Raw genomic sequence first — 23,932 nt, forward strand, 5'->3', positions numbered from 1 at the left:
CAGTAATTAAAAATCTCCCAACTTAAAAAAGATACCAGGACCAAATGGATACAGCACCAAATTCTACCAAATCTTCAAAGAACTAATACCAATACCCAAATTATTCCATAAAATATAAAATGAAGGAACACTCCAAAATTCTTTCTATAAAGCCAGTATTACTATAATAAAACCAGGAAAAGCCACAACAACAAAAAAGAAAACTATAGTCCAAGTTCTCTGATGAACATAGATGCAAAACTTCTCAATAAAATACTCACAAACTGAATGCAAGAATCAACAAAAAGATTATCCACCATAATCAAGTTGGCTTCATCCCAGGGATGCAGGGATGGTTCAACATACATAAATCAATAAATGTATTCCACCACATAATGGACTCAAAGACAGAAATCACATATCTCATTAGATGCAGAAAAGACTTTTAACAAAATCTGACATCCATTCATGATCAAAGTCATGGGAAATCTAGGGATAGAGAGGACATATCTCAACATAATAAATGCAATATACCACAAGCCAACAGCCAACAATCATACTAAATGAAGAAAAACTGAAAGCAGTCCAATTAAAATCAGGAACAAGACAAGGATGTCCACTCTTTCCATTCCTCTTCAATATAGTCCTTAAAATCTCAGCTAGAGCAATAGACAAATGAATGACATAAAGGGGGTACAAATTAAAAAGGAAGAAGCCAAAGTATCCTTATTTTCAGGTGCTATGATTCTATATATGAAAGATCCTAAACACTCTACCAGAGAACACCTGGAGCTGCTAAATACATTCAGAAAGTAGTAGGATGTAAAATGAACTCCCCCAAATCAGTAGCCTTCCATTGCACCACGAAAAAACATACCAAGAAAGAAAGCAGGGAAACAATCTCACTCATGATAGCCTCAAAATTCATAGAATATCTTGAAATAAATCTAACCAAGGAAGTGAAGACCTTGTAGAATAAAAACTTTGAGACACTGAAGAAAAAAATTAAAGAAGATACCAGAAGATGGAAATATCTCCCATGCTCATGGATTGGTAAAACAATATTATCAAAATGGCCACCCTACCAAAAGCAATCTACAAATTCAATTAAATACTCATTAAAATCCCAACATAAATCTTCATAGAAATTGAAAAACCTAATCCCAAATTTCATATGGAAACACACATACACACGCAAAAAAAATAGGACAGCCAAAATAATTCTGAACAATAAAAGGATTGCTTGGGGGCATTATCATCTCTGCTCTCAAACTGTACTATGGAGTTATAGTATAAAAACAGTACTTGAACAAAAACAGACACATTGATCAGTAGAATAGAATTGAAGACTCAGATTTAAATCCATGTATTTATAGCCACCTGATTTTTGACAAAGGACCCACAAATACACACTGGAGAAAATACAGCATATTCAACAAATGGTGCTGGTCAAGGCAACATGTAGAAGAATGAAATTAGACCCCATTTCTTACCATATACAAAACTCAACTCCAAATAGATCAAGGTCCTCAACATAAGACCCTACACCACGAATCAGATAAAGGAGAAAGTAAGGAATACATTGGAACTTATAGGTACAGAAAAAGACTTTCTGAACAGGACTCCTATAACACAAACATTAAGTCCAACAATTGACAAATGGTATCTCATGAAACTAAAAATCTTCTGTACAACAAAGTACACTATCATTCTAGTGAAGAGGCAATCTGCAAAAAAGGAAAAACCCTTTACCAGCTAGCTATACCTCTGAGAGAGGGTTAGTATCTAGAATATACAAAATACTCAACCAAATATCAAAAACAAACCAACTCAATTAAAAATGGGGGCAAGGAGGTGAACAGAGAGTTCTCTAAAGATGAAACACAAATGGCCGAGAAATATTTTTTTTAATGTTCAACATCTTTAGTCATTCAGGAAATGCAAATTAAAACCACTTTGAGATTTCATCTTAGCCCAGTCAGAGTGTCTAAGATCCAAAAACCAAACAATAACAAATGCTGGTGAAGGTGTGGGGAAAGGGGAACTCTTATCCACTGCTGGTGGCAGTGCAAACTGGTGTACACACTCTGGAAATCAGTGTAGAGACTCCTCAAAAGGCTGGAAATTGATCTACCATTTGATCTAGCCATACCACTCTTGGGCATATACCCAGAAGACTGTACACCCTACTGCAGAAACACCTGCTCATCCATGTTCATTGCTGCTTTTTTCATAGCCAGAAATTAGAAACAATCTAGACATCCATCACCAGATGAATGGATTCATGAAGGTGTGGAACATATATGCTGTGAAATATTATTAAGTTCTTAAAAAAATTGTGAAACAGGTAAATAGATGGAACTGGAACCAATCATCCTGAGTGAGGGAACCCAGACCCAGAAAGAAAAATGTCACATGCTCTCTCAAAGCTGGATGCTAGTTTTGAAATCGTAGATATGCCATGTTTCAATTTGAAAATCCAGAGACATCAAAAATTAATAAATGAAGTTGGGGATGGTGGTATGCGGTCACCACCAGCGATGGGTTCTTGTGGGTGCCGCTCCTTCATTCTTACGGGTGTCGAGGCTGCTCCTCTGCTCACCCTGGGCTGAGGCCGCTCTTCTGCCCATCTGGTGCTGAGGCAGCTCTTCTGCTTGCCCTGTGCTGCCTCCTGTCATCGCTGCTTCTGCCCGGTCCCAGACCCCAGGGCTGGTGAGGAGACTGTGTCAGCGGAGCCGCATTCAGACACAGGAGACCAGGTTCAGTGACACAGGTCTGGTTTATTGCAGGAAGGCACAAGCTTATATAGGGGTAGTGGTCCAATCACAGCACAGCAAGTAGGATACCTTATTAGCATAACAGGTTTAGTGTCCTATCACAGTACAGCAAGTAGGCTACCTTATTAGCATAACAGACTTAGCATCCTATTAGCATAACAGACTTAACGTCCTATCACAGAATAGAGGGTAGGATGCCTCATTAGCATACTGGGTTTCAGATTACAGAGCCTGGATTCCTGGAAACCATGTGACCCTGATAGTTGCAATATCACCCTAGGCTCAAGCCTGTCTCCCACAGTGGTATACACCTTTAATCCCAGCACTTGGGAGGCAGAAGCAGGCGGATCTCTATGAGACCAAGGCTAGCCTGTTCTACATAGTTCCAGGCCAGCTGTGGCTACAGGGAGACCCTGTCAAAAAGAAAAAGAAAAAAGAAAAGAAAAAAACTAGTAAATGGCCATGGGTGGCAGGGTGGGAGGCTCCCTGGGAAGGGAGGTAGAGTGCAATGATATAAAGAAGGAAAAGGAATAATAGAGTAGGAAGGGTTAAAGGGAATGGGGAATGGGAGGGCAGAACAGAGGAGGGGCTCTGGGGAGGGATAACTAACACTAAAAGCATTTAGAAAGAGTCATATGGAAACCTAGCACTAGAAGCTACTTAAGTATATGCATATACATTATAAAAGGAGATTTAAAGAAGTTACCTTTAAATATATCTTTACTGCAAAGTAAAGATCCAGTGCCAAGAATGGACTCCTTCTTTTGAAGCTGTTGACCAGGCATCCCATAAACCCCTAAACAATACTGTCCATTGCCCCTGCTCTCGGTTACCCACCAGAACTTCACAATAAGACCCTACTGTTGAAGACACTACATACATGAATTATAGAACAAACTAGGAGAAATCAAGCTTGTGCTGATTCCAAATTCTCATCTCTACTGTCTAGCTTTCATAGTCCTGAAAGGTGCTATTCAAGCTACCTGAAGAGAAAATTTAGCATGACCAGCTATGAATCCTGTCAGCTATAACAACTGGCCTGGAAGATATGCCCACTGGTACAACAGTGACACAAGTATTATAGGAGTAACCAACTACTTTCTAATTGGATTTAAGATCCATTTCCTAGGATGGAGTCCATACCTGGCATTGATGTCAGGCCTTGAAGCATGAGGCAAGACAGTCTACAGGCCATGTGAGAAAGCCTAATATAACTGTTCAGTTAAATAGATATAGTGTAAACTGATTTCTAATGCCTTATTGTTATACCTCAGCTCTCAGCTGAGACAGGTCCTTATACAGAAGATGGTGATAAACACGGAAATGCACAACTGGCCACACAACGTGCAGAGAATAAGAGGCTGCAGCTTGCTTGTCCCTGGAATAGGATACCTATATCAAACTGCCTCCCAAGGCTCAGGGAATCATTGTAGAAGAGGGGACATGGAAAGCTTGTACAAGCCAGAGGAGGTGGATGACAATAAGGAAACAGTTCACCAGAGAGTCAGTTACTCACTCACATGACCTCACAACAATGCTGAGAGCATGCATAAGTACTACGTATGCGCAAGCCAAACAAAAATCCCAGCATAGACATGAGAAAGTGGGTAAGAAACCCCAACCCCATCTGAGGAACTACTGGTAACTGATGACTGCTGGGAAGGAGAGATTCAGACTCATTTAACTGTGCACAGGAATTTGGTGGGGGATTAGAAAGAGGGATGCAAATATGAGAGGAGATCTAAATATGATAAAAAATTTTATATGAAATTTGTTAAAATTAATAAAAAATAAAAAGGAAAGCTGAAAGTTGTAGACAAATGAAAAAAAGGATTAGTATAATAAATCCAACATCAATTTCATGTAAGAGCTCTGGTGTCTTATTAGGTCCTTTCCTATACACCTCAAAAGAGATGCATCTCTATTTTCTCCCTGTAAGTTTCAACTTTTTTGCCTTTTAGTGTTAGTCTGAGTCCTCTGGAGTTGATCTTTTCCACATGAACAATCATTTACTCAGGCTCCGTGTCCCACTCATCTTCCATGTAACCACTGTCATAACAGTTCTGGACAAGCAGGGATCCTTTCCTGCGCCCTCAACCTCATTCCCTGCACAGTCTCCTGAGTCCTGCACTCAATCCTGCACCTGAGTCCCACCGCTGGCTAACACAGCTTCAGAAGTCTTAATAACTGCTACAGCAGGACATTCAGAAGTGTCTTCGCTACTTTTGACCCTTTATTTTTTGTCTTTTGTTTGTTTGTTTGTTTGTTTGTTTTTGAGACAGGGTCTCCCTGTAGGCCCAGCTGGCCTGGAACTCCTGTAGACCAGGCTGGACTGGATCTCACAGAGATCTGTCTGCCTTTGTCTCCTGATTGCTGGGTTTAAAGGCATGTACCACTTCACCTGACTGATCCTTTACTTTTCCATACACATTCTACAAAAAAAGGCCTGTGGAATTTTTATTGGGCTTACATTAATTATACACGTCAATAGGACAAAATTAATTTTATGATTTAAGCCTTCTGATCTATGATTATATTATATCTTTGTATTTGAGTCTTCTTAAGTGTTTCTCAATAAAATTTTGTAATTTTCCCCAGAGAGACCTTAAAAATCTTATGTTGTATTGATTCCAAAATACTCTGTATTTGGAGCTGAAGAGATGGCTCAGTGGTTAAGAGCACTTGCTGCTCTTCTAGAGGACGTGAGTTCAGTTCCCAGCACCATGCTGGGAAGATCGCATTCAGCTATAACTCCATACACTCACACAGACACATTCATACATTCACACAGAAAAATAAAAATAAGCCAAAATATTCTATATTCGTTGAGACTATTTTACATGTCATCTCTTTCTATATTTTTCTATTGTTATTTGCAAGCAAATGGAAATACAACTGAATTTTATATATGACCTAGTTTCCTTTCTGTTGCTGTGATAAAACACTTTGACCAAAGCAACTTGGAAGGAAAGGGTTTATTTGGCTTACACTTCCTGGTCATTGTCCACCATTATGGGAAGCCAGTACAGGAACTCAAGCAGGAGCTGACACAGAAGGCAGAGAAGAGCAGTGCTTGCCACTTCATTGTCTGGCTCATGCTCATGCTCCACCAGCTTTCTTGTAGAGCCCAGGCCCACATGCCTAGGGATGGTGCTACCCCATTGGGCTGTGCCCTCCCACATCAGTCATCAGTCTAGACAATCTGCCACAGACATGACCACAGGTCAATCTGATTTGGGAATTCCTCAATTGAGGTTCCCTCTTCCCAAGTGAGTCTAGGTTGTGTGTGACGTTGGCAATAAAAACTAACCAGCACAAACCGAACTCTAACTGCCGTTATCAGTCTCTTTTGTTATTTTGCTAATTTGTTTGAAGATTGCTATAGGTAATGCTTTATTTTTATTTCCCTGTCTTAAGTTAGCTGAGATCAACAATATTGGAAAATCAAAAGCTGCCTTCCTTGGTTATTCTTTATTTTAAAGGAAATACTTCTCATGCTTCCCATTCAGAATACTTGCTACAACCTTTCGTCAAGCTCAGGACCTTTCCTTCTGTTTCTAGTTAAGTTCTGAAAATTAGTTTCATTATATTTTTTCTTTGAAACCACCATATGTCTTTTCTCTTTTAATATGTTACAGTGATAACTTACAACTACACCTTTTTTTCTGAAATTAAACCAACACTACACTCTTGAGAAAAACAACTGGGTCATGATACATTATCTGTTCATATGCACAGCTGAATCTAGAGCTAGTCCTTTAAGGCATTATACCTATATTAGTAAGTGAAATAGTTTTCCTTTCTTGCAAGGTTTTGTTCTGTTTTTGTTACACTAAAGAATACAAAGTATACTTTAAGAATAAATTAGAAAACTTGCCCTTTCTTAAGGATGAGATGAGAGTTGCAAGTTTGGTAGAACTCGGATGCAAAACTATTTGGGCCTGCTGTTCTCCTTGTGGAAGATTTTAAGGACTGTTTCAATTTCTTTAGTAATTATAGGACAACTTCAATTTTCTGTTTATTCCTAAGACATTTTTGAGTATATTTTTCTAAGAAAAGAAATTTTGTCCTTTCGACTAGGTTTTCAGATGTGTTAGCAGCAGCTGTTGGCAGCACTATCTTTGAAACTTTGCTCCTCCATCTTGGCATTGTCTGTGGTGTGCCACCTTCTCCTCTGTGACATCACTTTTGTCTTCTCCATTTCTTTTGTGATTGATTATGCTAAAGATTTATCTATTTTGTCTATCGTTTCAAAGAACCAAATGCTGGCCTTGCTAATCTCTGTCCTACCTTTGCGCTCGAGTTGGCTGGATTTTGCTCTTGGTCTTACATTCCCTACTATTTTATTTTGAACTATTCTATTACGTTTTTTTCCCCTGAAATTTAAAGTCAAGTGTGTAGCTCTCAGTTTTAGCCTTTTTTTCTTTCTGATTTAAATAAATTTGTGTACACTTTACCACATCTCACACAAGCTATGTAATATGTTTTACTTTCATTATCATTATTTTTAAAATTTGTTCTTTAACTTGTGAGTTATACATACTTCTTAAAGGTTGAACTTTTTATCATTAATATGAAGTGACATCTCTTAATGATTGTGTTGATATAAACTGTATTATTATTAACCCAATTAGGTTTTCTTTGGTTACCCTTCACCTGACCTTTTCCATTCTTCATCCTGCAATACTTTCATGTCTTTGTGTTTCTTATGCTGGGGATGCAACTCGAAAGTAGAGTGCTTGCCTAGCATGCAAACCCGGGTTTGATCTCTGGCACCTGGCACACACCTGTAATCAGAGGTTCAAGACCATCCTCAGCTACACGAAGAGTTTGAGGACAGCCTGGGCTAGAGACTATGTCTCAAAAACAAACAAACAAACACATGAGAGAGAACAAGCAGCATCTGCTCTGGGTCTGGGTCACCTCTCTCAATACAATTCTCTTCAGTTCCATCCACTTAGCTGCCAATTACATAATTTCTCTTTTCTTTGGTCAAGGAGGCCCCAGAGGCCCTCAAAACAATATTGGCTCTTGTCATATCTCTTGATTCCAAACAAGAAACAGTTGGTAAGACCCTATTGCTGAAGATACCAAACACCTTCATTGCAAGATATAGAGAAATTAGTCTGGAACTGAGCTGTAAGCTTCCTCTTCTCTGCTGGCCAGCTAAGAACCCTATGAACCACAGTACTAATCTTCCAGGTATAATGTGCACACTGGCACAACTCATATGGAATAACCACCTGCTCTCAGACTAGTTTTGAGGTATATTCTATAAGAGGAAATTGGTACTGTAAACCTGGTTGAAAATGTGGATAAATCTCAAGTTAAAAACTTGGGTCACAAGGCTAGAGAGAAGGGTTAGCAGTTAAGAGCACTGGCTGCTCCTGCAGAGGATCTGGGTTCTATTCCCAGCACCCACATGGTGGCAAATAACTGTCTGTAACTCCAGTTCCAGGGGAACCAATGCCTTCTTCTGAACTCCATGGGCACTGCACAGTACAGGTGTACTTACATATATGCAGGCAATACACTCATACACATAAAATAATAATAAAATAAAAAAATCTAAGCTGGGTGTGATAGCACATGCCTTTGATCCCAGCATTTGGGAGGCAGAGGCAGGTGGATCTCTGTGAGATCAAGGCCAGCCTGGTCTACATAACAAATTAAAAAAAAAAAAAAAGAAACATTGCTGAGGAGGTGTTAGACCCTGAAGAAGCAACTTGCTACTGTTGTTTAGCTAAACCCACATAGAACCAGCTGCCAGCATCTGTGTTTATCCCTTCTAAACATCTGTGCTTTACCAAATGCTATTCTCAGAGAAGCTTCTCTTCGTAATGAATGGCAGTGAATACAAGGTATATGGCTGCTCAGGGTGTGAAAATAAGTGACAGTGGAGAGCTCAGCCCTAAACATGACATTTATCCTAGTCTCTAAGGCTCAGGGAACATCCCACAAGAAGGAAGAAAGAATGTAAGAGCAGAACATCCAGGAGAAGGGTTGTGAGATGCTGTCTCCTGGGCAAGACACTGGCAATGCAATCATGACCTCATAGCAGCTGTGGCTGTTTGTAATGGCCCGGGACAAGTCAACAATGGGTGGGGGGGGGGGGCCACAGACCCATCTTGAGGAGGGGCAGACATTGTCTTCAGTTGTGTGCCCACTGATGAGCCCACCTGGCTCCAATGCATAGTTCCAAGCTCATAGCCACACAGATGGCCCTGGTAAGACTCGGTGAATCAGAAAAAAGGACATGGATGAGGGAAAGGGACTTGTGGAGGTGGGTTGGCACCCCCACAAGGGTGGAGGAAGGGTTGGCAGGGATAGGAGGGAGATCAGAGAGAGTTCGAGGTGAGAATAATCAGAATGCATTATACATTTGCATATATGAAATTTTTAAAGAACAAATTTAATAAAAGATAAAAACCAATAAACGTGTTTCTTATAAGTAGCTAGATTTAAAAAAATTTTTTTTTGAGGGGCTAGAGAGATGGTTCAGTAGATAAAAGTACTGACTGCTCTTCCAGAGGACCCGGGTTCAGTTCCCAGTACCCTCATGACAGCTAACAACTATCCATAACTCCAGTTCCAGGGGCTCCAACACCACCCTCTTCTGGTCTCCAAGGGCACTGCACACAGGTGGTACACTGACATACATGCAGGAAAAATACTCATATACATAAAACAAATAAATAAAAATAAAAATTTAAAGATCAACTTGATAATAGATCTCCAAACATGTACTTTAATTCCATTTATTTAGATTCTCTATAGATTCTCTTTTAGTAGTTCCACGCATCTATCTTCTTGTTCCCTTCCCAATAAGTATTAGCTCAAATTTTAATTCTGGATTATTATGAATATATTTTCTCTCCTTCGGCCTTATTTTTTGTTTTAGCTCTTTGTTTACTTAAGATGCCAACAAACTTTACACTGAGGAATTAAAGATTCTTGCTGTACACAGTGCCTTTCAGCGTTTCTACCAAGGACTTAAGTATAGGGCTCCATGCTAAAAGCTCTGAGGCTTTGAAGAGTCAAAAATGTTTTCATTATTTCTTTTCACATGAATGACGATTTGTATGGATATGAGATCTTAAAGTTCTTTTTACTATGATATGTAAAGTATTATTTTAATTATTCTTGAATTTCATCCTACTTCTGAAGTAGGAGGTACAATTTGTGTTCTGCCTTAAATCTTTTACTAAGCTATGATGAAACTCCAGGCAGAAACCATACCAGACTGACCTACATGTCCTCCTCAGTACATTGCAGTTATTCAACAAATATGTTATATTTTTGAGCATATATCAACAATTTAATATTGAACAAATCTTGAGTGTCCTATTTCATGAGCTTCTTCCTAACACAATTAAAAGATTCATTAGGTAGGGATACAACAACATATTCATATGTGTGTGTATATATATATATATAATTCAGAATTTAAAAATAGCCATGTAGCAAAGTGTCAGAAGAAATTTTAACATGTCGAGAATGAAAATATACAGGAGGGAAAAATAATAGCCCACAATTCATTAGGTATCATAAAAATTCCATCCTCTTGTGTAGGTGTAAATGTCAAGGTTAGAGGCCAAAAACTAATGACCAAAACCTGAATAACAATTTGTAAATTAATAAACAAGGGCCCTATTCACACAGTAGGAAAGACTACCCTGAAACCTAGCCCTGCACCTTGGTCACAAGTGCCTCCTATAAAATGTGGCCACAGAGCAAACTGCAGGCTGAACTCATGGGAAAACACCTGGAGAAGAGACTGTACTACTCATCTTTGCACTCAGAGAGCCTGAACAAGCAGTCAAAAGCTGCTTGATAAGATCAATGTAGACATTCAAACAACTGTGGTCTCCTTTCCAAGAAGTTACCCTGCAGGTCAGGTATGCCTAACAACAGTTTCTTACATTTTAAAGAACAGAAAATTCTTCTTCACTATAGAATGAAGGTAAAGCTCTTTAACCTGTAGTTTAAGCCCCTCACAATGATCTTTTCTTTCCTGGTCTCCTTTCCCATTCAGTTCCTTCCAGCATCTTATCTGCCCATCAGAATGATCTTCCTGACTTCACAGCACTTGTCTCTGTACCTCTGATCAATGGGAAACTTCCTACATCTTGTTCTTTGCATTATACGTTGTAGAGGGCTTGTTTTCATTACTAGATTATAAATTCCTATGTAAGAGATCATGCCTTTTACATATTTAGCTACATTTTATTACCCAGTATGGGGCCTGACACATGTAGGTGTTAAACATTAAGAAGGAAGAACAGTAGGTTTGTTGAAAGGAGCTGACACATAGTTACCCATGAGGATGGGCTTTTTCAGGAGAGGAAGCCTCACAATCATGGACAACCATGATTGGGCCTTGAGTGGAAGAGCATTAGAGAAGATAGAGCATCATAGGCAGCATGATGAGGTCTTGAAGGGAGAAACAGTCTTCCCTTCTGAGAGCAGGTGCATTAGGAGACAGCCATGCTGATGGGGCCTTGAAGGAAACAGAACAACCCTTTAGTTCCAGAAAACAAAGGGAGTTTCTGATTCAGGTTTTTCAGGGGAATGGGTAAGCTTCATACTGTGTGATCTTCATACCTGCCAAGGGGCACAGAGACAGGCACTAGGTGGAACCATAAACTTACCCTGTAGCTGTGAGAGGGAGGGGCTGCAGAGCCACAGAGCAGTGTGTTTCCTTACCAACTCTGTGTGTGTGTGAGAGAGACAGACAGACAGACAGACAGACAGACCGACAGAGACAGACACAGAGAGAGAGAGACAGACAGACAGAGACAGAGACAGACAGAGAGAGAGACAGACAGACAGAGACAGAGACAGACAGAGAGACAGAGAGACAGAGACAGAGAGACAGAGAGAAGAGTGCTGGCTCAAGAGATGCAGGGGCATGCCCTGATTTCTATGTGAGAGATAGAAAGGCAGGTAGAGTTTCTGTGATCTAACAGTAAGCATAAACAACATGAAGGATTTACTTATGTATGAAAAATTCCAATAAAGTTCAAAATTGGAAGCTGTCTTTTTACAAGCCACGGAAGAACAATAACTCTCCTAATTTATACCAGTGGTTTCACAGAGTAAGGGGTCAGAAGAAGAAATTTGTTTTTAAAATGTAAATTCAGGGCTAGAGAGATAGCTCAGTAGTTTAGAGCACTGGCTGCTCTTGCAGAGGACCTGGGTTCAGTTCCCAGCACCCACATGGCAGCTAATAACTATCTGCAACTCTAGTTCCAGGGGATACAGTGCCCTCTTCTGACCTCTGTGTGCATTGTACGGCATGTATACTTACATCCATGCAGGCAATACACTCATATACATAAAATTTTAAAAATAATAAAATAGTTTTTAAAATAAACAAAATGTAAATTCTCAGCCAGGCATGGTAACTCATACCTTTAATCTCAGCACTGTGGAGGGGCAGAGGCAGTATGAGTTTGAGGCCAGTCTGGTCTATATAGCTAGTCCTAGTCCAATCAGGGCTACATAGTAAGACCCTGACTTAAAAAAGGAAATTGGTATTGAGCTGTGACCAGGGGACTTGAAAACACAGAGGCCACTGAAATTGTCCACTAAGAAGTAACCATCTCCTGAGCCTTGCTGATAAGGAGGAGAAAAGGAAGTGACAGGTAGAGAGCACAGCGGGTGCTCAGCCAGAGGAGGCTTCCCCAGCTGCCTCTGCCCGCAGTCATTTCCCGGCTACTGCTTTTCCTCATATCTACCACTCAGCTTTGAAAGTGGGATGGCATGTGTGTTTATTTGAAATTCTGTTCACTTAAATGTATGTAGGAAAATAATTCCTTTTCTCTTTTTTCAGCCATGTGCCATGTTTCAAAATGCACAATACCAAGGCTAAACTACAGACACTTTTTGTCCAATAGAGCTCTTTGAAAAGAAAATGTTGCAAAGTATTAGGTATTGCAAAAGGGAAGCTCTGAGTATAAAGCAATAGGCTCTGGGAACCATCATGCCTCCTTTAGATTATTTCAAACAGAGGACATGAATTATAGGGAGACTTTAAGTGTTAAGAAGAAAAGAGTTTTGCCTTTCAGAAGTTTGTAAAATGCCAGCGTTCTAAATTTTATACACTGACTCCTTGGAATAGTTCGATATAGTACACAATATCTGTCACTTCTTTATCCAATTGGCAAAGACTTCATAGACAAATGTTACAGAGGCTTGAAAATGGAGACGTCTACAAAAATGACCAAAGCTAGAAATAAAGCTGTGCTAATTAGAAAGCAAATAATTAAATGGCCAAACTTGAATGCTGTGTGGTGCTGAAAAGAGATAAAATTCTAAAGCATACCATCTGCTTTACAATTTTTTATTTTCCTGTACTACAAATCTACTCTATACATTTTAACAATGATCTAGCTGTTAACTCATTTGCACAATTACTTTAGGCCAGAAATAATTACTGCACAGAATTCTAGGAGAGATCAAAATAGTCAAAGAGGAAAATAAAATCCATTCTTGAGTGAAACTATCTTTTTTAGCCTTAAAGAAAAAGAATTGTTATTCAAATAAATGATTCAAAATTGTCAAAGGGAAATTAGAGAATTTAAAAGAATGATACCATAATATATTTGTGGTGTCTAAACTTATCTAGGCTTCTTCTACATGTTGCAGTGTTTAAACGCACATGAGAGCCAGGCATGGTGGCATATGCCTTTAATCCCAGCACTTGAGTGGCAGGCAGATCTCTGTGAGTTCAAGGCCAGCCTGGTCGACATAACGAGCTCAGGTCAGCTGAAGCTACAGAGAAACCCTGTCTCAAAAAGACCAAAATGAATGAATGAATGAATGAATGAATGAATGAATAAATGAAATAATTCTCCAGTTTATAACTCCAGTTCCAGACTCATATTCAATTACCTATTTGATATCTCCACTTGCCTATCGCATTACTATTTCAAACTTGCTAGAACTCTGGATAAACCACCCATGTCCAAAGGATAAATCTACTCTTCTGTAGCGCTTCTACAGCTCTACAAAGTGCAACCAGTTGTTGAAGCAAAATCTAGATTTCATCCTGCATTTCTTCCATGTCCTTATTATTCATGTGATCCATCACCATATTCTGTGGTTTACATTTCTTCTTTTCTTTTCCTTTCCTCCTTTTCATTTTTATCTTAAGTGCTGAGATCAAACCTAGAGCCTTGCAGATGCTATGCAAGTGCTCTACTACTAAGCTATATTCACAGCCTGCATGTGTGTGAGTACACCTGTGTCGTGTAAGGCCATGGAGATCAGAAGAGGGTGTCAGATACCCCTGGAACTGGAATTAAGGATGACAGTTCTTAGCTGCCATGTGCGTACTGGGAATCCAACCTGGGACCTCTGCAAGAGCAGTCTGTGCTCTTAACAGCTGAGCCATCTCTTCAGCTCCTTCATTTACATTTCTAAAAACTATTATCTCACATGTGTTTCTCTTCATTTCTTTTGTGACCACCCTGTTTAAACCTCCACCTCCACTCTGCAATGGTGCCTCAGTATCTAGCAAATTTGCTAACTCTAGTCCTAACAGGCAGAGTGAGGTTTTAAGGATATAATTCTCCAAAAACCACTGCTTTGTTGTAGTTATCTACCATCTCTGGCTCCTACTATCTTTCCACCCCCTCTTTTGCAACATTCCTTGAGCTTTTAGATAGAGGTTGGCACATGTGAATCCCAAGCAGTTGTGAGAACATAAACAAGACTAGCCTAAATCCAAGCAGACAAAATCCCACCATGGAGCCAGAGGTGAGCATAAAGCCCCATCCCTAGCTGAAGAGCCACTGGAAATTGACAACTACTGAAAGAGAGTTTTCTTTAAGACTGTGACAGGTTTCTTTAAGAATCCAATAGGTTGAGTACACTCCAGGGGATGGACCCACACCCATTATTTGTATTTGAAGAACACAAATTAGACTTGATCAGTTTTTTAAAGAAAATAGATACCAGACCTTAGCAGACTGCCTAAGAGTACCTGGATCCAGCCTCTGCCTGGTGGTGAGCTTCCCAAATCAACCTTGCCCATCCCCCTACATTGGGACCACATGTGGCCCCTCTCAGTGAACCAGGGCTAGGTTTCTCTGCTCTTCAGTATGGGCCCAGACATTTGCAGACTACCTGAGAGTTCCTGGATCCAGCCTCCACATGGTGTTGAGTTTCCCAAATCAAATCCTGCATGTCCACTTACAATGGGACCACCTGCAGTCCATCCCACCACCCCAGGGCTAGGCTTCTCTGCCCTTTAATAGGGGCCCAGACCTTTGCAGACTGCCTGAGAGTGCCTAATCAGACCTCCCCTTACCAAGATTTGCAAATTGTGCTGTGATTGCTTGTTAGTAGGGGCCCAGAACTTAGGAAGAAGCCTGAGAGTATCAGATTAGCAACTGACTTGGGCCTCTGTGGATGATCCTGAGTAGCTGACTGAAGCCATCTGGTCCTCCAATACAAAATCAAAAGAGAGAACCTGAAGCCTAGACCAACCAGCCTACATACCCAATAAGAAAACAACCAAGGCACATCAATAATAGAAACAGAAGCAGACTTCAAATCAAAAAAGGAAGGTTTGAGTTTCATACCAGAATCACAAGGAACAAAAGAAATCCACATGCCAAAATCACAATGGAAAAATAATAATATGGAAAACCAAAATATATGTTCTCACCAAACAACACCAGTCGCATGGAAGAGTTCAACAAGGAGACAAACCAGGACACAGAATTTAAAAGTACAATCATAAACATGATCAAAGAATTCAACAAATTTAAAGAACACACAAACAGACAAATAAAAGAACTAAGAGAACATAGGAATAAACTTCTGACTGAATTTACAAGAGATAGAAATACTGAAGAAAACTCAGGCTGAAATGAAGAAGGAAGTGAAAAATTCAATAACCCAACTTGAAACAATAGGAGAAAGCCTCACTGATAGAAAGAATGAAATGGAACACAGAATATAAAGATTGACTGATAAAGTTGAAGAGTTGGACCACTTAAGCAAACATTATGAAAAATTTAAAAGAACGCAGGAATGAACTATGCAGGAAACGTGGGACACCATGAAAAGACAAAACTTACCCATCATAGGTATAGAGGAAGAAGAAAAACTTCCAGTTAATGGTATTGATTATATCTTAAACAGAATTGTAGAAGAAAATTTCCCAAGATTAAGGAAAGACATCCCCATACAAATATGAGAAGTACATAGAACACCAAATAGACAGGACCAGAAAAAAACACCATATGGCATACACTAAATGTAAAGAACAAAGAGAATACTCAAAGCCACAAAAGAAAAACAAGTCACATATAAAGGAAAAACCATCAAAATTACAGCTGACTTATGAATGAAAACTATGAAAGCCAGAAGAGCCAGGACCAAAGTATTCCCAGTCCTAAATGACCATAGATGCCAAACCAGAATACTTTACCCAGCTAAAATGTCTATTATGGTTGAAAGGGAAAGAAGAATCTTCCATGACATGAATAAGCTGAAAAAATGTATGTGCACAAAACCTGCCCTTCAGAGAATACCTGAAGCAATTCAAAGAATGGAAAAAAGGAATGACTATGCCCAAGGAACAACATAAACTAAATGAAGGTATAATTGTGGATGGACAAATTTGGACTAAAAAATGCAAACAGAAATTAAAAGAATGGTAGCCAATATACATCTTTCAATAATAATTTTATATATCAATGGACTGAAATCCCCAGTCAAAAGACACAGGCTAGTTGAATGGATTAAGAAACAAAATCCATCCTTTTGTTGTCTACAAGAAACTCATCTCACCTTCAAGGACAGGAACTACATTAAGGTGAAAGAATGGAAAAGAATATTCCAAGCAAATGGCACTAAAAAGCAAGCAGAGATTGCAATTCTAATATCTGACAAAATAGACTTCAAACTAAAACTAATCAGAAGAGATAAAGAGGGTCACTTCATTCTGATCAAAGGAACATTTGATGAAGAAGATATTACAATCATGAACATATATGCACCAAACTCTGGTGCACCCAATTTCATAAAAACAGTACTATGCTAAAGTCCTGACTTTAAGACATAGATTAACCCCAAATCAGTAATAGTAGGGGACTTCAATACCCCACTGTCTCCATTAGACAGGTCAACCAGACAAAGAACAGAGACATCTGAATTAAATGATATCATACAGCAAATGGACCTAACAGACATCTACCAAATACTCCACCCAAGCACCAAAGATTACACTTTTATTCAGCACCCTATGGAACTTTCTATAAAGGTGACCAAATACTAGGGCACAAAACAAGTATCAATAAATACAAAAAAACTGAAATAATTCCATGCACTCTATCAGAGCACAACACAATAAAGCTTATAATCAACATTGATAGAAGCCCTAGTAACTACACGAACTCACGGAGATTAAACAATGCACTCCTGAATGATGAGTGGGTCAAAGGAGAAATTAAGAAAGAAATAAAAGTATTCTTGGAACTAAACAAAAAGGCAATACAACACAACAAAACCTCTGAGACATTTTAAAAACAGTCCTAAGAGGGAAGTTATAGCCCTAAGTGCCTATATTGAAAAAAATCAGAAAGAGCACAAATAAATGTCTTAACATTGCAACTCAAGACTCTTGAAAGGTAACAACAAATGAAACCCAAACCAAGCAGAGGAGAAGAAATAACAAAACTCAGAGCAGAAATTAATGAAATATAAGCAAAGAAAACAATACAAAGAATCAATGAATCAAAAGCTGGTTCTTTGAAAAGATAAACAAGACAGACCCTTAGCCCAGTTAACCAAAAGAAAGAAAGAGAAAATCCAAATCAACAAGATGAGAGATGAAAGGGGGAAACATCAAAACAGACACCAAAAAGATCCAGACCATTATAAGGGAATGATTTTAAAAAACCTATACTCTACTAATTTTGAAAGCCTAAAAGAAATGGATGGATATCTAAAATCATGGGAACCACCAAAGCTAAACCAAGAAGAGATAAGAGTTTAAACAGACCCATAACATAGAAGGAAATTGAAAGAGTAACACTAAAACTCCAGACTAAAAAGAGTCCAGGCCCAGATGGATTTACAGCAGAACTCTACCAGACATTTAAAGATCTATAACCAATACCACTTAAATTATTCAAAAAGATAGAAATAAAGTAAGAACTCTCAAATTCCTTCTATGAAGTCAGCATCACTCAAATACCAAAACCAGGTCAAAACACCACCAAAAGAGAAAACTATAGACCCATATCTTTAATGAACATAGATGCAAAAATTCTCAACAAAATACTTGCAAACCACATACAGACACACATCAAAAAGATCATCCACCATGATCAAGTAGGCTTTACTCCAGAGATGCAGGGATGATTTAATATATGTAAGTCAATAAACATCATAAATGATATAAATGGACTCAAAGACAGAAATCATATGGTCATCTCAATAGATGCAGAAAAAGTCTTTGACAAAATTCAGCACACATTCATGACAAAAGTTATAAAGGGAATTGGACTGGAGGAAGCATAGCTCAACATAATTAAAGCTATATACGACAAACCCATAGCCAACATCATTCTAAATGGAAAAAACTGGAAGTATTCCCATTAAAATCAGGAATCAGACAAGGATGTCGACTATCTCCACTCCCTTTTAATATAGTACTTGAAATTCTTGCTAGAGCAGTATGACAAGAGAAGGAAATTAAAGGAGTACTAATTGGAAAAGAAGAGATCAAATTATCCCTTTTCACATATGTATTATATCTAAGAAATCCCCAAAATTCCACCAGAAAAGTCCTAGAATTGATTCATACTTTCAGTAAAGTGGCAGGTTACAAAATTAATCTACAAAAATCAGTAGCCTTTCTAAATACCAATAGCAAGTAATAGGAGAAAAAGTAGAGGGAAACCCTCCCCTTCACAAAAGTCTAAAATAATCCCAGCATAAACCTGACCAAAGACATCAAAGATCTCTACATTGAAAAATTTAAATCTTTAAAGAGATTGAGGAAGACATCAGAAGATGGAAGGACCCCCCCCCATGCTCACAAATTAGAAGAATTAATATTGTGAAAATGACCATCCTACCAAAAGCAATATATAGATTCAATGCAATTCCAATCAAAATCCCCATGACATAATTCACAGAATTTGAAGAAACCACCCTAAAATTCATATGGAAGCACAAAAGACCCCAGATAGCCAAAGCAACCCTGAGCACAAAGAGCACCATGGAGGATGGGGGAGTTGCTATACCAGATTTCAAACTATATTACAGGGCTATTGTCATAAAAACAGCATGGTACTGGCACAAAAATAAACACACAGATCAATGGAACATCATTGAAGAGCCAAACAAGAGTACATGCAATTTCTGCCACCTGATATTTGACAAAGGGGCCAAGAATATTCACTGGAGGAAAGACAGCATCTTCAACAAATAGTGCTGGCAAACTGGATCTCCACCTGTGAAAGAATGACACTAGACCCTTATCTTTCAGCCTCCACAAAAGTCAACTCCAAATGGATCAAAGACCTCAATGTGAAACTTGAAACTCTGAAACTGTTAGAAGAAAACATTGGCCATAACCTACAAGATATAGGTGTAGGAAAAGACTTTCTAAATTGGACATCAGTTGCTCAGGGATTAAGGTCAACGATCAACAAGTGGGATCTCATTAAACTAAAAAGCTTCTGTACAGTAAAAGAAACAATCAAGAAAGTGAAGAGAAAACCCACAGAATGGAGAAAAAATCTCCAGAGACACATCTGACAGAAGTTTAACTTTCAGAATATATAAAGAACTCAAAAAGCAAAGAATTGCTGGGTGTGGTGGTGCATGCCTTTAATCCCAGCACTCGGGAGGCAGAAGCAGGCAGATCTCTGTGAGTTCAAGGCCAGCCTGGTCTACATAGTAAGTTCCAGGACAGCTGGGGCTACAGAGAGACTTGTCTCAAAAAGATAAAAAAAAAGAAGAAAGAAAGAAAGAAAGAAAGAAAGAAAAAAGAAAGAAAGAAAGAAAGAAAGAAAGAAAGAAAGAAAGAAAGAAAGCAAAGAATCAAGAAAACAAATGACCCAATTAAAAGACGGCTAAGGGTCTGAACAGAGAGTTCTCAAAAGAAGAAACAAAGCTGACTAAGAAACATCTTAAAAATAGTTCAACATCATCATTAGTAATTAGGGAAATGAAAATTAAAACCACCTTCAAATTTCAACTGATCCCAGTCAGACTGGCTAAGATCAAAACAAATGATACAAAATGCTGGCAAGGATATGGATAAAGGGGACCATTCATCCACTGCTGGTGGGATTGCAAATGCATGCAACCCCTATGGAAAGCAGTGTGGCAAACTCTCAAACAACTAAAAACGAACCTACCATATGACCTGGTTATACCACTCCTTGGCACATACCCAAAGGACTCATCCTATTGCAGAGACACTGTACATCCATGTTTGTTGCTGCTCTTTTCACAATAGCTAAGAGAAGGAAGCAACCTAAGTGTCCCTCAACTGATGAGTGGATAATGAAAATGTTGTACATTTACATAAAGCAGTAAAGAAGGATGAAATTTTCACTGGATGGAACTAGAAACTGTTATACTAAGTGAAGTAACGCAGACTGAGAAAAAACATGACATATGTTCTCCCTCATTTGTGGATCCTAGCACCAAATCCTTATATGTGAGCACATATCCTGACGTAACTGCAGGAACCAGGAAAATGGACAGTAAGTAGGGAAGTAAAGAGAAAGAAGGAACCTGAAAGAGAAGAACAGTAGGAAACAGGTGTTACTAAGAGAAAAAAATATAATGGGGGCAGTTAAATTTGAGGGATAAGGAAGAGCTATATAAGGAACTATGGCGATAAAGGGGAAGGAGCTCAAGAATGGTGGGACCATAGCAGACAGGAATTATCAAGGGAGAAATGGAGAAAATGGGGATACTTCAAATGGGGAGGGTCTGGAGGGCTGGTTAGACAGGGAGAGAGAAAGGAAAGATAAATGATGCCCACTAGTACAAAAAAAAAAAAACAGAGGGAATTGTATACAATTGTGTTGTATGTGAAAAATTATACATACACTATCTCTACATGAGTTCACGTGTACGGCTGAAGGTTACATAACATGAAACAGTGCCAGACAGGAGACACCTTCCTTTGAGTTGTTGGCCAGAGTAGTCCATGAGACTCCCAAAATTACACAGGCTATTGCCACAGTCCTCGATTGCCTCTCAGAACTTGAAGGTAAGACCCTATTGCTGAAGTCAGAACATACTTCAGACACAGGATTTGGAGCAATGGAGCTGGAACTGACCTGGAAGACACCTCTCCTGAAGGCTAGCTCTCATAGCTTTGGAGAGCACTATGCAAGCTGGTAAGGGAGAACATCAATCAACAGTCCAACCCCAGTTTCAAGGCCTAATAACCACATCAGTGACCAACACAGCAAATGACATTGATGCAGTAGTGGCACTTTTATCCTGGGGGTACTCAACAGCTACCTAATTGGACTTAAAGTCCCCCCATCTGGGAGGAAACTCATATGTGGTACTGCAAACCTAGCCAAATACACATAGCTAGAGAGGTCATAGATCTTAGAGAAAACCTCAAGGCTGTCACATCTCTAGACAAATGTAATTTCTTACTATGTGTAAAATGCATATCTTTAAATTTACAGACAAATATCCCTGTCACCACCCATCAAAGATGCTTCTTTATCAACAGACAGAGATTACTACAAAGTTCTACAACTAGTCAGACACAGAGACTGTCTGTAAATTACCCGAGCCTAAGTGGCACATCTACAATGCAACTTCTTCTACACCTAAGGCATACAGAACATAGAACAAGGGATAAAGAGAACAGTAATTGCCGGGTGTGGTGGTGCACGCCTTTAATCCCAGCACTCGGAAGGCAGAGGCAGGCAGATAGATCTCTGTGAGTTCAAGGCCAGCCTGGTCTACATAGTGAGTTCCAGGACAGCTGGGGCTACAGGGAGACCCTGTCCCAAAAAGAGCCCCCCCCCAAAAAGAACACTAATGCATCTTTCAGTTCTCATCAATGAAGCTCCCTCATGCAACAGAGGACTAGAAATACAAAAGGTCACAAATGGCCAAAACATAGAGAATAAGAGTCTACAGAGTGTGAGTCCTTGGACAGGATCCCTATATTAAAATCCACCCACCCAATGTTCAGGGAACATTGTGAAGAGGGGGCAGAAATATTTTAAGAGCCAGAGAGGAGGTGCACGACCATATGGAAATACAGGTCTACAGGCTCCTGGGACCTTGCTCATATGAACCTACAGCAATGGTGTCAGCATGCACAAGACCCAGGCAAACTCATGCAGACAAAAAAACAAAAAACAAAACAAAACAAAAAAACCCAGCATAGAACTGTGGAAATGGATAGCAGGCTCCAATCTTAGTCAAAGAATTATTGGCAGCTATTACTGCTGGGTGAGGAAGAGTTGATCTTCTTAAAGGGAGGGACTCTAGAGAAGCTGACTAAATCTCAGTGGATGAACTTGCACTGAGGGATGTCTGGGGACACTAATTTGACATGATAGGCCTTAACACAAATGACAAAATGTATGAATTCCAGTGGCGGGGTGGGCTGTGGAAGGGGGCCAATGGAGAAGGGGGTATAAAGATGATTAAGATTTTCTGTATGAAATACACAAAAATTCAATAAAAAATTAAAAATTAAAAAAGGAAAGAAAATTGAGGACTTGAACTGGGGTGGGGGTAAGGGAGGTGCTGGTAGATCTGCGGAGAGATGAGACGGCAGCTTGATAATGATCAAAATACATTGTATGACATTCTCAAAGGGTCAAGAAAATATTTTTTAAATTTTTATTAAGCTCTTATAAATTCCATACAACAGTTTGCCATCAAATCTAGACCCCCCTCCCCATCCATGCTCCCTACCCTCCCCACCAGACCCCATGCACTCTGCAATACATGTCAAGTCTTATCTAGCCAAGCACCCACACCCAAATGTCCCTCAGTGCACATTCATTCACTTGAGTCCAACCAGCCTAAGTAAGGTCTACTCTCCCTCACCCAGTAGTAATCAGGCTCTACCAGTTCAGGACTTAGCACCAGCCTGCCACCCATTTCCCTCGCTCCATTCAATAAAATATTTTTAAAAGAATATAAACATCTGACAGGTGTGGTGGTGCATGCCTTTAATCCCAGCACTTTGGAGGCAGAGGCAAGCAGATCTCTGTGAGTTCAAGGCCAGACTGGTCTACATAGCGAGTTCCAGGCCAGCTGAGGCCACAGGAGACCCTGTCTCAAAAAGAAAGAAAAAAAAAAAAAAGATGACCTTCTCCCTATGGTAACAAAGCTCCAAAAATATGGTGTCCTCAGGACTGAAATAGTGTCTAGTCAATAATATACAATATATATTCAAGTTTCAGGGAATATTGTTAATAACAATCTCATATATGTCTGGTAATTTCCAATGTCAAGTCTTGGACTTTCTATATATATCTATAGACTTAATGACTTAGTGAACTGTCCACTCTAAAGGAATATAATTGATTGTTTATTGATAATTTCAACCAGGACTAGACTTTGTTGCATATTCCACATTGTCTGGATATGATAACAGAAATGTACTTCCTACTCATATAAAAAGTCTAGAATGGGCAGTCAGAGGTTGGCATGGTGACTCTGAGCTACAAGCCCTGGCACCTTGTATCTTACTGCTTTGCCAACTCCAGTTTGTAGATTCTACTTTATTGTCTAAGATGGCTACTCAATCACCAGCCTTCACATCTGCATTCCAAGTCACCAGGAAAGAGGAAGGCCATGAGGAACACCATGCCTGTTCCATTTAGGAGGAAACTATACACGCTGCCTCTCATATCCCATATCTCATTTCCCATCAATGTTGACTAATACAGAAGAAGACTTGAGAATATGGGAAGCCTTAACTGAATAGAAGTGCTTCCAGTTAGAGGGTCTATTTTACCCAGGAGGAAAAAGAGAATAAATATTAAGAGGTAAGTAGCAGCCTCTTCCAAAGTTACCATGACTAGGTAATATTCTGTGAGCAGAAAAACAGAGATCTAAGACACTGCATTCAGGGTATTTAATCTAATGGTAAAAAGCAATAAATAAATAAATAAATAAATAAATAAATAAATAAATAAATA

The 23,932-nt window shown here is 39.2% G+C and overlaps 1 protein-coding gene across 6 annotated transcripts in view; it reads right to left on the minus strand.

The window, feature by feature from the left end:
* The window catches only part of Stk33 (serine/threonine kinase 33), a 267,213-nt gene that overhangs the window by 46,720 nt on the left and 196,561 nt on the right, over positions 1 to 23,932 (minus strand). The window lies entirely within an intron of this gene.

This window comes from Nannospalax galili, unplaced genomic scaffold (assembly GCF_000622305.1).
Source record: "Nannospalax galili isolate Female #2095 unplaced genomic scaffold, S.galili_v1.0 scaffold44, whole genome shotgun sequence".
Taxonomy (NCBI): domain Eukaryota; kingdom Metazoa; phylum Chordata; class Mammalia; order Rodentia; family Spalacidae; genus Nannospalax; species Nannospalax galili.